The following is a 15,148-nucleotide window of genomic DNA, read 5'->3' as shown; positions in this document are numbered from 1 at the left end:
TGGTAGGATTGTATATCCCATACATCACTAGCTCATGGACTCTTGCCAATATGAAATAAATGAATTTATCAGGTAAGTTCTTACATAAATTGTTTTTCTCCAGGGTAGTATTCCCCCTTACCTCCTAACCTTCCTGACCCCCCCCCCCCAACAGCTCTCTAACCCTCCCCCCTCTGCCTATTAGCCGCCATGTTAGGTACTGGCAGCTGTCTGCCAGTACCCATTTTGCTAAAAAAAAAAAATTTGCTTTTATTTGTTTTTATATATAAAAATTTTTTTTTTCCATAGTGTAGCTGACTCCTCAGATTTGTCTTCTGAGGGTGAATATAATTCTGATGAGCAAGAGTCTGTCAGTGAACAAGACTCATCTTTCATGTTTCGCATAAACATTAAAAGCCATAACCACACCCTCCTCGATTGGATTCTCTCCACTTCCCCTGACTGAATCCAGGAGGCAGGTGTTCTCCCTAACAGTTTCAGTGACCACTACTTAGTATACTGCGTGCGCAAAATAAGGGCTACTAAATCCTCTCCCAAGGTTAAAATCACCAGGTCCTTCAAAAAATTTAATCTTCGATCATTTCTAAATGACATCAAGAACCTCCACTGGCACAGATTAAACCTAATTCCAGATTTAGACTCTACAGTTGAATTCCTTCAGTCCGAACTCCTACAAGTTTGGAATTTGCATGCCCCGCTGCGTAAGGTGAGAGTAAAAGGAGTGCATATGAATTGGATCACAGCTTACCTCATTCAAATGTACCAATTTCGGGATTCATTGTGGTCAAAGTTCAAGCATACTGGCTCTATGAATGATCACTGTGTATATAGAAAATAGCAAAATATATGCACTAAACAAACAAAATTGACCAAGGCCCAATATTTCTGTGAAAATCTGAAAAATAACATATCCAACCCTAGAAAGTTTTGGAAAGTCATAAATAACTTACACACTCTCCCAATCCACTCTCAACCCTCCACTGTCAAAGTGGATAACCAAACCCTGCAACTTCCCTTAGAAGTAGCAAATGCCTTTAACAATTATTTTGTCGGATGCTCCACCACCCTGATTGACAAACTAATAAATGACAGGCATCCTGAAACTACAAATGTGGATCAGGCCCCACTAAATCTACAAAGACCAAACATAGATAAGTTCAATTTTAGACCTGTACCAATCAATGTTGTTAAGAAACACCTTAATAATCTAAAAATGAAAAACCTGTCTGGACCTGATCAAATCCCAGCAATGCTGTTGAAGCTCAGCGCGTCGGCAATTGCTAAACCTGTCACAACCCTAATTAATGAATCCTTGGTGTCTGGATACATACCCAAACTTTGGAAGACTGCAAAAGTAGTGCCAATCAATAAAAGTGGTGAGTTAACCATGGTTAATAACTATCGCCCAATATCATTGCTCCCAGTATTGTCAAAAATCTTAGAAAAATGTGTACATACGCAACTATGTGAGTATTACCAACAATCTAGCTATATGACCCCTGTTCAATCGGGTTTTCGCCCGAATCACTCCATTACAACTGCCCTCCTAAAAGTTTGCAACGACATCCAAGCTGGCATGGAACAAGGAGACCTAACTGGAGCTATTTTTCTTGATTTTGCAAAGGCCTTTGACACAGTAGACCACAACATACTACTGCTCAAACTAAAAAACTCAGGTATTGGTGATCATCCGCTAACCTGGTTTAGATCATATATATTGGATCGATCACAGTATGTCTCCATTTCTGACAGGGACTCCCTCTCCCAGTCACGTGTGGTGTTCCCCAAGGTTCCATTCTCGGCCCCCTACTATTCACATTATTTATAAATGATCTGCCAAATGTCTGCAAATCCTCAACTGTACACATGTACGCAGAAGACACGGTAATCTATGCAAACAATTCCGATCTGCCGCAGCTTGAGGCAGTGCTCCAAGACCAGTTCAAAGAGGTAGAAAAGTGGATCTCAAAAAACAAACTTTTCCTAAACACTGACAAAACTGTCACAATGATCTTTGGAACGGTACCTAAATTATGCAAACTACAAAAGTCCCTTAGACGCATTAAAACAAAATAGAATGGCACACTGACCGCAGTCCACTCTTTCAAATACTTGGGTATGTTGTTAGACCCCAATCTATCTTTTGGCCTCCACATAGAAAAACTTGCATCTAAACTGTTTCCAAAACTATGTGCCCTGTACAGAAACAAATCCTGCCTCAGCCCTACAGTAAAGGAAAAGATTGTAAAGCAAATGCTGATGCCAATCATGGATTACGGGGACATAGTATATGCGCCTGCACCGCAAACTCGCCTTACTAAACTAAATACGTTGTATAACTCGTTCTGCCGCTTTGTGCTACAATGTAACTACAGGACCCACCATTGCGACATGCTAAAGAACTAAACAGGCTGTCACTGGAATCCAGACGCACCCTCCATCTTTCCAGCCTTGTGTTTAAGAGCCTTTCTGGGAAGCTCCCACACTACCTGCGCAGAATGCTCTCCCCGGCTGTTCCCACCTCCCATAATCTTCGATCCAGTAGCAGTACATTATTTAGTCTGCCTCCATACAAAAAGAAAGCAGCTCGATCCTCCTATTCCTACAGAGCACCACAATTATGGAACGACCTCCCGCACACTTTAAAACCTTCCCCAAGTCTAAAATCCTTTAAGAGATCCCTCTCTGCATATCTCAAAACAGAATGCACCTGTCATGGTTGATTTTATATTTCCTACCTGTTCTATGTTAAATTCTGCATATGTTATGTATTAATATTGTTTTTGTATTATTGTACCCTATTGTATCAATGCAATGTTTTGTGGACCCAGGACATACTTAAAAAACGAGAGAAATCTCAATGTATCCTTCCTGGTAAAATATTTTATAAATAATAAATAAATAATAATAATATCTTTGTGCTCTTCTAAAGGAAGTGTTATGTAAAAGATCCTAAACCGGCTAAGGAAAAGTCAGTTAAACAAAAGGATCTAATTTCCAACCCTACTCCTGAAGTTTTTGCTGTTCCATATGGCTTTACTGAAATAATTACTAAGGAATGGGCTAAACCTAGTATTCCTTAGATTCAAGCTTCAAGGTTTATAGGGATGTTAAAGTGATGGTCAAGTATGACTAACTACATCTTGCGATCCTAATGTAACTAGCAAAATAATGTGACTTTCATTCATCATTTCGCCATATTCATTCTAGTTTGTGCGCTATCTTATATTATTTTCCTACCTTACTAATATTCATCCTCCTCCCGTCGATTGTCCGCCATTGTTTTTTCTGCCGTCACGTGTTTTTATTATCCAATTACAGTACAGGCCACTCGGGGAATCAGCTCTAAGTAAAAACACCCTTATTCAATTCTGCGCATGCCCTAGCTCCGTAATTGCATCCTAATCTCTGTCTCACTGCGGTTACGGAGCTAGGGCATGCGCAGAATTGAATAAGGGTGTTTTTACTTAGAGCTGATTCCCCGAGTGGCCTGTACTGTAATTGGATAATAAAAACACGTGACGGCAGAAAAAACAATGGCGGACAATCGACGGGAGGAGGATAAATATTAGTAAGGTAGGAAAATAATATAAGATAGCGCACAAACTAGAATGAATATGGCGAAATGATGAATGAAAGTCACATTATTTTGCTAGTTACATTAGGATCGCAAGATGTAGTTAGTCATACTTGACCATCACTTTAAGCAGTCTGTTTCATTAATGTAATAAAAAAACAGTAATTAATAGCTTATACTTGATAGAAATCATTGCAATAAGTATAATTCATATATATATAATTAGATTTAACCTTTTTTTTTACAGTGCATTTGTTCAGTGTCCATTACTTCCTGTTAAAGCCCTACAAGAAGGAGGAGGCCAATGCAGGAAGGTTTATCTTAGCCTGATGTCATAAAACTTTTAGGCTTGTTTACTATCAAGTGAATAGACTAGGTAACAGGGAGTCAGATTTGCTTTCTAAGAACTGACAGAATATACATTATACCAATACACTTACTAGATAAAAGGGAAATACGAGCAAATCTAAGGGATGTCATCACAGCCTAAACACAGAGGTGTCTGCCCAGAGGGGATTCCATAAGTCCTTTATGCCGCTTGGCCTCCACTGCAGAGAGGAAACCGCTTCCTCTGGTCTGTTACCACCAGCTGTAGATTGTGAGTGTATTCCAGTACTGTGTATCCCTATGCTTTTCATCTGTCCCTTATGCAGATTTTCTCAAGGGTTGAAGAGTACTGAGAAAGTGTGCATATGGGTTTACACTCACCATCCACAGTTGTTGGTAACGGACTGGAGGGAGTTGCATCCTCTTTGTAGTGCAGTCCAAGAGGTATAAAAAAGGATTTCCTAAATCCCCTCTGGGTAGACATCTCTGTGTATGGGCTGTGATGACATCCCTTTGATGTGCTTGTATTTCACTTTTATCTAGCAAGTGTTTTGGTATATGTGTCATTGTACAATAAATGCATAATTTACTTTAAATCCGTCTTTTTAGGGTTATCACTTTATCTTCAGAAGTTTCCACAACTACACTCCAAAGACATTAGCTGCACCAGAATTGCCAATAAGGATTGTCGGAGGAAGTGGGATTTACCTTACCCATAACAGTTTTGGCATTTGGAAACTATACGTTGGAATACTGTCCCACAAGTAACTTTTATAATTGCAATTCTTGTTATCATCTGCACATAATGGTTACTTCAGTCCTTCTAAGAAAACTTAGATAGTCCATGCCAAGAGACATATACCTCTTTTATATATTTTCTATAATACTTTTTATACTAATTTATGATTTACTAATTAGTTTTATACTTCTGAATAATTTGTGAATTTTGTTGATTTTGTGCTTAATGGTGTTGTAGAATTGTGAGGTTTTTAAAAATTATCCACTCTTATGACACTGATAATTTCATTTTATGTTTTCTTTGATTTAACACATTTGCTTTTACCAGAGGAGCACTGTTTAATATCCATTTAAGAATGTTTCCTTTAACTTCCTCTAATTTGGAACTTTGGGAGAACATCCCTAAGGTAGACAGTTTAATTTCTACCTTGGCAAAGCATACTACAATTCAGTACTTCTTTCAAAGATCCTACGGATAGGAAAGTAGTCATGCCATAGAAAGGCTTTTCAGCAAGCAGGTCTTTTATTCAGACCGGCTAATAGTATTGCTTGTGTTGCGGCACCTTCTACTCTATGGTGTAACAGTTTGTCTTATCAGATTTCAGACGACTCTATGGACGAGGAATTTCAACATCGCCTACATCTGATTAGGTTGGCTAATGCATTAATCTGTGATGCAATTGTTGACATTATCAGGATTAATGCCAAGAATATGGCTCTAGCTGTCTTGACTGGAAGAGCATTGTGGCTGAAATCTTGTTCAGCTGACATGGTTTCTAAGATTAGGCTTTTGACTCTTCCCTTTTAGGGTAAGATATTATTTGGCCCTGGTCTAGATGCTATTATTTCTACTGCGACTAGAGGTAAAGGAGCGTTTCTCCAACAGAACAATAAATCCAAGGGTAAAGGAAGGGCTCCTATTTGTTTTTGTTCCTTTAGTCAGTCTAGGAACCAGAAATCCTCCTCCTCTTCACAAAAAAATGAATCTTACAGAACACTCAAGAAGTCGGCTTCCAGTTGTAACAAAGTCTAAGCAGTCTAAAAATCCCATCACTGCTGCTAAGTCTGCATGAAGGTGCGACACTCGATCTGGGTCTTCTGGTAGAGGGCAGATCATACCATTTTCAGAAGGTCTAGGCTCGGTCCATTCAAGATCCCTGGGTATTGAATATTGTTTCCCAGGGATGCAGGATAGGATTCAGATCAAGTCCTCCCAAAGGAAGGTTTCTTCTGTCCAACATTCCAAAGAATTTTTTACTTGGCTATAGGTAATACTGGCTTATCAGTGATTTGGGGTGGAGAGAATACTCTTGGAGTTTTGGGGAATCTTTGCCTTCTCCTAGTGGCCATGAGTTGAATTTCCTGAAGTAATGAACTCATGGACTCTCACCACCTTTTAAGAAATTATTTTATCAGGTAAGTATACATTTTGTTTTTGATAGACCTAGCTGATGGTTACCTTAGAAGATATTTTTTTTGGCTCTAAAGGGGAAGACACTTAGAAAGCTGCTTGCAGAAGACCAAATGAGAGGGAAGGGAAAAGTTGATCATTATGTATAAAATATTATATGGATGAATACATTTCTGTGTGCTTGATAGTTGAGGAATTGATAGTTGAGGAGTCTCTAGGGAAAGTTCTCTTCCATTTGTTACCGTTACCACTGCTTGTGGCGTGTATCGCCAAACTCACACAGAGCATAATAATAATAATAATAACAAGCTATGATTACAGCGATAGCCGAAACGCGTAAGCTGGAACACTGCCTTTGATATTCCATGCTGTATGAATATTCAGATGTGTATATACATTTTATTGCATTCGCTGCAAATTGCTTGTAAGCAAAATAAAAGCTAAGTTTTATCTTCATCACTACGATTGTCTGGTGCTCCTATTATCTGTTCTATTGGATTTGCCTCAACTGGGGACTGTGAGCACAGACAAAGAAGTGAAGCCGGACTAAAGAAGAGAACCCCGTTTCTTATCTCCAAACTGACAGCTAAGTGCATTGAAGAAAGAGAGAGTGAGACGGAGCGTGCAGACCTAAGGAGTGACGTCATCAGCTGTAGCCCGTGGACAAGGAGAGGGAGCGGATAAAGGTCGGAAGAGGTTGAGATCCAGGAGCACAGAAAAGGTGCGATCGAGAGAATCACCTTCCAGACAGCTCCCTAGACGGACAGGGCAGAAGAGAGGTATTGTACCTGTGATTTGTTTGCATTTGAAATGAAGGTCTCTTTCTTTCAATATAAGGAATAACTACAAGCTGTTTTCAGTAGTGCTGAGACTTTTCTTGCTTTGCATATAAATAGTGTTCACACAGAGCATGTAGCCTTGCTTTGATGCCGACACTGTTAGACCAGCATTGGCTGTAACACCTAGACCGCTGGGGCTCTCCACTCTGCCCCCTGATAATTAGAACCAGAAAATGAAGCAACAATGTTCATCTCAAGTGTAAATAAGCCAGGAGAGATTTTGGAATTTAAAAAGTTCAATTTATTGAATACATTACGTTAAAAACGAAAAGGGCACAGCAGACAGGTACTGCAGTTGACACGTTTCCTGCCTCAAGGGCACTTCATCAGAGCTGGAAATCAAGTGTGCTGGCAGCTGTTAAATTACAAAGGGAGGTGTTCGCTTTATCCAATCAAAGCACATGGAGAGTATCTAAACCAATTTAACCCATTCACAACCTCCCCTTGAATTAACTAGTGAGTGCATGCAAGCATAATAATATACAAATCACATCTTAACAACCCAAGATGCACTTAAAAACAAGAAATACCTTAATACAACACCCCCACAATACCCAACACAGCCACCTGAACACAGAACTAGTATCACATCCTTAAATGGACAGTCTACACCAGAATTGTTATTGTTTTAAAAGATAGATAATCCCTTTTTTACCCATTCCCCAGTTTTGCATAACCAACACAGTTATATTTATATATTTTTTACCTCTGTGATTATCTTGTATCTGAGCCTCTGCAAACTGCCCCTTTTTTCAGTTCTTTTGACAGACTTGCAGTTTAGCCAATCATTGATAGCTCCCAGGTAACTTCACGTGCATGAGCACAGTGTTATCTATATGAAATTCATGAACTAACACCCTCTAGTGGTGAAAAACCTGTTAAAATGCATTCTTAAGAGGTGGCCTTCAAGGTCTAAGAAATGAGCATATGAACCTCCTAGGTTAAGCTTTCAACTAAGAATACCAAGAGAACAAAGCAAAATAAGTGATAAAAGTAAATTGGAAAATTGTTTAAAATTACATGCCCTATCTGAATCATGAAAGTTTATTTTGGACTAGACTTTTCCTTTAAACTCTCCTGTCGTTTGTGCATCTGTAAGGGGCTAGAAAATGAATATGCTTCTCACTGGTTGAGTAGGCTTGGGGTGGGTTTGGAGTGGACTGGAAAGAAAAAACTGCAGGTTTGTTCACACATGAAAAAAATAACGATGATATTCTGTAATCTAACCTATTACACTGCAAACACAGAGCTCACTAGACTGTTGCAATAAACAGATGGAAGGCCAGTTTCTAGCATGGACATTGATTAAAATGATGACTTTTATGTTATTGTGGGGTTTTAGTTTTTGATGTTGTAATTCAGAAAAAAAAATAGTTAAGACTCAGATTTGTGTATATGTAAGTGAAATTAAGCACCTTATTTCACTCATTGGAATAAAGAAATTTGTATAGGTTATACTTTGGAAGGGATTTTTTGTATTGACTAATCATTGCTTTCAATATCTTTGGACCATCTGTATGTGTATATGGGCCTCATATAGTCATGAAGCTCTTTAACCATTTAAAGATACATTCAAAATTCTATTTTATATATATATATATATATAAGCAGTGTTTTAAAAATATTTTTCCATTGGGGAAAAAATGTTAAATTAATGCAGAACATAGCAATAACTGCGGACAATCACAATGAAAGCATAAAACTAAGGTTTGGTTTGTCCCCCACCCCATGGGAAAATATATGAAATGTGACTTCATTTATATGCAGCAAAAAAAAAAAAATCCTTTAAAGGGACACTAAACCCACATTTTTCTTTCATGATTCAGATAGAGCATGACATTTTAAGCAACTTTCTAATTCACTCCTATTATCAATTTTTCATCGTTCTCTTGCTATCTTTATTTTAAAAGCAGGAATGTAGATCTTAGCAGCCAGCCCATTTTAGGTTCAGCACCATGGATAGCGCTTACATTACATTTACCCACCAATGAGCAAGCATAACCCAGGTTCTCAACCAAAAATGGGCCGGCTGCTATGCATCACATTCCTGCTTTTAAAATAAAGATAGCAAGAGAACGAAGAAAAATTGATAATATACGTAAATTCGAAAGTTGCTTAAAATTGCATCCTATATCTGAATCATGAAAGAAAAAAATTTGGGTTTAGTGTCCCTTTAACCCTTTAACGACCAACGATGTATGGGGTACGTCCTGCAAAAAAATGTAGTTAACGACCAAGGACCTACCCCGTACGTCGTTGGTCTTTGAAAGCAGTCGAAGCGAACCTGATCACTTCCAGCTGCTTTCATGTTATTGCAGTGATGCCTTGATATTGAGGCATCCTGCAATAACTGTTTTTAGCCATCCGATGCAGAGAGAGCCACTCTGTGGCCCTCTCGGCAACGGCCATCGATGGCTGTTATCGTTGGTGGGTGGGAGCTCATCCAGGGAGGCGGGTGGGTGATCATCTGTAGAGGAGGGGGAGGGATCGCGTGTGGGTGTGTGCACGTGCACATGGGCGCGCACGTGGGCATGCGTGCACGTGAGATAACTACAAACAGCATAAATATGCTGTAGATGTGAGGGAGGGAGAGAGGATTGGGGAGGGTGGGATTTTCAAATTAAGGGATCTGGGAGAGGGTGGGGGTTGGATGTTGAGGGGGGCAGCTACACTACAGAAATAAAGCAATACTTTAATGTTAATAAAATAAAATAAAAATACCTATTATTTCAAACTGGGTACTGGCAGACAGCTGCCAGTACCCAATATGGCACACAATAAGGCAGGGGGGGGTTAAAGAGCTGTTTGGGGGGGACCAGGGAGGTTGGGGGCTAAGGGGGAGTCCTACACAGCAGAATAATTAAAAAAAAAAAAAAAAAAAAATTGTGGGGTGGGGGAGGGAAGAGAGCTGTTTGGAAGGGATCAGGGGGTGGGATGGGTCAGGTGGGAGGCTGATCTCTACACTAAAGCTAAAATTAACCCTGCAAGTTCCCTACAAGCTACCTAATTAACCCCTTCACTGCTAGACATAATATATGTGTGATGCGCAGCAGCATTTAGCGGCCTTCTAATTACCAAAAAGCAACGCCAAAGCCATATATGTCTGCCATTTCTGAACAAAGGGGATCCCAGAGAAGTATTTACAACCATTTGTGCCATAATTGCACAAGCTGTTTGTAAATAATTTCAGTGAGAAACCTAAAATTGTGGGAAAATTTACGTTTTTTTTAAATTGATCGCATTTGGCAGTGAAATGGTGGCATGAAACATACCAAAATGGGCCTAGATCAATACTTGGGGTTGTCTACTACACTACACTAAAGCTAAAATTAACCCTACAAGCTCCCTACATGCTCCCTAATTAACCACTTCACTGCTGCGCATAATACACGTGTGGTGCGCAGTGGCATTTAGCGGCCTTCTAATTACCAAAAAGCAACGCCAAAGTCATATATGTCTTCTATTTCTGAACAAAGGGGATACCAGAGAAGCATTTACAACCATTTGTGCCATAATTGCACAAGCTGTTTGTAAATAATTTTAGTGAGAAACCTAAAGTTTGTGAAAATATTTGTGAAAAAGTGAACAATTTTTTTTATTTGATCGCATTTGGCGGTGAATTGGTGGCATGAAATATACCAAAATGGGCATAGATCAATACTTTGGGATGTCTTCTAAAAATATATATATATATATATGTCAAGGGATATTTAGGGATTCCTGAAAGATATCAGTGTCCCAATGTAACTAGCGCTAATTTTGAAAAAAAAGTGGTTTGGAAATAGCAAAGTGCTACTATAACTTGCAAAAAAAGCTCAGAACATGTAAACATTGGGTATTTCTAAACTCAGGACAAAATTTAGAAACTATTTAGCATGGGTGTGTTTTGGTGGTTGTAGATGTGTAACAGATTTTGGGGGTCAAAGTTTGAAAAAATGTTTTTTTTCCATTTTTTCCCCCTCATATTTTATATTTTTTTATAGCAAATTATAAGATATGATGAAAATAATGGAATCTTTAGAAAGTCCATTTAATGGCGAGAAAAACGGTATATAATATGTGTGGGTACAGTAAATGAGTAAGAGGAAAATTACAGCTAAACACAAACACTGCAAAAATGTAAACATAGCCTTGGTCCCAAACGGTTAACAAATGGAAAAGTGCGCTGGTCACTAAGGGGTTAATGCTTTATCCTTGAGTTAATATAACCTAGAATACAAGGAACCTACAATTCCATATGTGTTTTGTTTGAGATCCCTAGTCAAAAAGTCATTCTGAAGTAATCGATGACTTCAGACTAGTCATCAGAAGCTATCCTGAAGTATGCCCACAGGCCGAAATATTTAAAGGGACAGTCAAGTCCAAAAAAAACTTTCATGTTTTAAACAACTTTCCAATTTACTTTTATCACCAATTTTGCTTTGTTCTCTTGGTATTCTTAGTTGAAAGCTAAACCTAGGAGGTTCATATGCTAATTTCTTAGACCTTGAAGGCCGCCTCTAATCTAAATGCATTTTGATAGTTTTTCACCACTAGAGGGCATTAGTTCACGTGTTTCATATAGATAACATTGAGCTCATGCACGTGAATTTACAGAGGAGTGAACACTGATTGGCTAAACTGCAAGTCTGTCAAAAGAACTGAAATAAGGGGGCAGTCTGCTGAGGCTTAGATACAAGGTAATTACAGAGGTAAAACATGTATTATTATAACTGTGTTGATTATGCAAAACAGGGGAATGGTTAATTAAGGGATTATCTATCTTTTAAAACAACAAAAATTCTGGTGTTGACTGTCCCTTTAAATGAGATGACTCGAGTCATTCACTTGCTTTTTATTTCATGTTTGTTAAGTAATCGGCTATGTAATCTGCTAATCATTCTTAAGTCATCATGCAGAATTTTTTACCTTAGCTGATAACGTTGAAAGCCTGGGGCTCGATCCGATATACGGAGTAGTTTTCGGCGCAAGCGAGGGAACCCGCGCTGCCCGTAATTTCACCTCACACATCGGGGTCATATACCCCGCCGGCAGTTCCTAAAGTGCCGTAAGTCGGATAAACTAGTGATGTCCAGAAATGAGCGTAACTAGTGACTTACGGCACTTTAGAAACTGCCTGCGCCTAAGAAAACTATCTAAAATGTTAAATCTCCCGTAACTGTCTAACCTGCCTCCCAAAAATAAGCCCAACACGTATACCCCTATATCCGCAATCCCCCCTCTCACTCCTAATAATAAATGTATTAACCCCTAAACCGCCATAGCCCACAACGCAATACACCTATTAAAGTATTAACCCCTAAACCGCCATAGCCCACAACAAATACACCTATTAAAGTATTAACAGTATTATCAGCCTATCGGAATTAAGGTAGGAAAAATCCGATTGGTTGATTTAATCAGCCAATCGGATTGACCTTGCATTCTATTGGCTGATCCAATCAGCCAATCAGATTGAACTTCAATCAGATTGGCTGATTAAATCAACCAATCAGATTTTTCCTACCTTAATTCCGATTGGCTGATAGAATCCTATCAGCCAATCGGAATTCGAGGGACACCATCTTGGATGACATCATTTAAAGGAATATTCATTCGTCGTTAGTCGTCGGCCTGGAAGGATGCTCCGCGCCGGAGGTCTTCAAGATGGAGCCGTTCCTCGTCGGATGGATGAAGATAGAAGATGCCGCTTGGATGAAGACGTCTGCCGGTCTGGATGTCCTCTTCTGCCCCATCGGATGAAGACTTTGGCCCGGCTGGGTGAAGACGTCTCAAGGTAGGGTGATCTTCAATGGGGTAGTGTTAGGTTTTTTTAAGGGGGGATCGGGTGGGTTTTAGAGTAGGGGTGTGTGGGTGGTGGGTTGTAATGTTGGGGGGGGGGTTGTTCTTTTTTTTTACAGGTAAAAGAGCTGATTACTTTGGGGCAATGCCCCGCAAAAGGCCCTTTTAAGGACCATTTGTAATTTAGTATAGGGTAGGGCATTTTTATTATTTTGGGGGGCTTTTTTATTTTATTAGGGGGCTTAGATTAGGTGTAATAAGTTTAAACTTCTTGTAATTTTTATTTTTTGTAATTTAGTGTTTGTTTTTGTACTATAGTTTAGTTTATTTAATTGTATTTAATTTTAGATAATTGTAGTTAATTTATTTAATTAATTTATTGATAGTGTAGTGTTAGGTGTATTTGTAACTTAGGTTAGGATTTATTTTACAGGTAATTTTGTAATTATTTTAACTAGGTAGCTATTAAATAGCTATTAACTATTTAATAGCTATTGTACCTAGTTAAAATAAATGCAAAGTTGCCTGTAAAATAAAAATAAATCGTAAAATAGCTACAATGTAATTATTAATTATATTGTAGCTATCTTAGGGTTTATTTTATAGGTGTTTAGTTTTAAATAGGAATAATTTAGTTAATAATGGTTATATTATTTAGATTTATTTAAATAATAATTAAGTTAGGGGGTGTTAGGTTTAGGAGTTAATAACTTTATTATAGTAGCGGCGACATTGGGGGAGGGAGATTAGGGGTTAATAAATTTAATGTAGGTGGCGGCGGGGGCCGGGAGCGGCGGTTTAGGGGTTAAACACTTTATTTAGGTGCGGCGGGGTCCGGGAGCGGCGGTTTAGGGGTTAATACATATAATGTAGGTGGCGGTGGGCTCCGGGAGTGGCGGTTTAGGGGTTAATACACTTTATTAGTTATTGCGGTGGGGGATTGCGGTTGACAGGTAGATAGACATTGCGCATGCGTTAGGTTTTTTTTTTTTGCAGGCATTTTAGGGAGTTACGGTGCTCCCATACTCAGCGCAAGGCCTGCTACGGCTGCATTTTATGGCCAGGTGAAAATGGAGTAAGATTTCTCCATTTTCGCCACGTATGGCCTTGCGCTGGATATTGGATACCGACTTACGACGTGGTTCCATGTTAGCCTATGGGAGTAAGAATTGCGGGCAACGGGTGAAATATACGGGCGTAAGTTGTACGCTACGCCGTATATGTGATACCAAACCCGTGCAAAAACCTGCACATTGGATGGGGCCCCTGATGTCTGATGATGTACAAATGACTTCTAAAGTAATCCTATTTGTCTTGGGATAGGAAGCATTTTATCAGTAGCCTCCTAATTCTCTTTTATTTGGTTTTCCACAGGTTTATTTCTCAGCTTTGTTGAACTGCAAACCCCCAGGAAAAAACATTTGACTACTGCAGATACCCTGGGACCCAGCATATTTACCAATTCTACAGCCTAAGACCATGTTACTGCTGTGATACTGGGTTACGTACTCAGAAGACATTGGTTTGCCTCAGACATCAGTGTGCCAAACATTCAGAAAAAGGACGCACGCAGGGATTTACCAAATGCTGCACTTCAGAATGACACAAAATCTTTGTCCCACCATTCCATTCATTTTACATATGAAGGCCAAAGTTATCACATTTTCCAGCGTTTGTTGTTTTTTTTTTTTTTATTATGGAGCCAATAAATTTGTTTTTCTTTTTCACAAATGAAACAAAGAAAAGACCATAATATAGAATTGTAGACTTAGCATAGAGCATTTCAAGAAAGATTTTCCTTATTCTTTTTTGTTGTTTAATGCCAAACTGAAAATCAAATGTTAATTATTTCTGTAAGGACTCTTAACAAACGTTTATGAGGTAAAATGTTGAATTGTGTTCTGTATTGCTTCAGTGCTGTAAGAAATGTTGTACCTCTGACATTCTAAAATGTGAACGCACACTGGCCTAGATTCACTAATGGCTCTCCAGAGAAGCAAACCTTTCCAGTTTACTTGTGATTGTTTGTTACAAGTAGTTCCCGTTGGATTGTATATTGGAATTTTTTTACCACAGGAGAGCCTTTTCATATTTGGTGAATCTAGTCTAGTGCCTAAATATATCAGATGCCTCTGGATTTATCAGCTCAATTACTCTCAATATTAAAACATATCTGTGACTTCCATTTAACCCTTTCATCTCAGAGATCTTCTTTTCATGAGCATGACTTGCGTAAGATTAGTAATGATTGCGTTTTTGTTTTTTTAAATAAGGTTTTGAAATCAGTCAGGGAATATAAGCCATTAAAGTGCCATTAACAAAGAAATTTAGTACTCAGATCGGTGAAACTGTTAGTTTTTTTTCCTGTTAAATCCCTTCTCTAAAATACACATTTAACAATAAGAATATGAAAGCTTAAACTTTAATACACTAGTTGTTAAAGTAAGCCAGTATGTGGATCAAATGACACACTGC

General features: G+C 38.7%; 1 protein-coding gene across 2 annotated transcripts in view; it reads left to right on the top strand.

The window, feature by feature from the left end:
• ZNRF2 (zinc and ring finger 2) overlaps nt 1-14,863 on the top strand; it is a 410,887-nt gene extending 396,024 nt beyond the window's left edge. For both annotated transcript variants that reach the window (XM_053714273.1, XM_053714274.1), the window contains exon 5: nt 14,048-14,863. The gene's annotated coding sequence lies outside the window, so the exon portion shown is untranslated. The remainder of the gene's footprint in view (nt 1-14,047) is intronic.
• The last annotated feature ends 285 nt before the right edge of the window (nt 14,864-15,148 follow it).

The sequence above is a fragment of the Bombina bombina genome, chromosome 5 (assembly GCF_027579735.1).
Source record: "Bombina bombina isolate aBomBom1 chromosome 5, aBomBom1.pri, whole genome shotgun sequence".
Lineage (NCBI taxonomy): Eukaryota > Metazoa > Chordata > Amphibia > Anura > Bombinatoridae > Bombina > Bombina bombina.
This window is presented reverse-complemented; position numbering and strand designations above follow the sequence as displayed.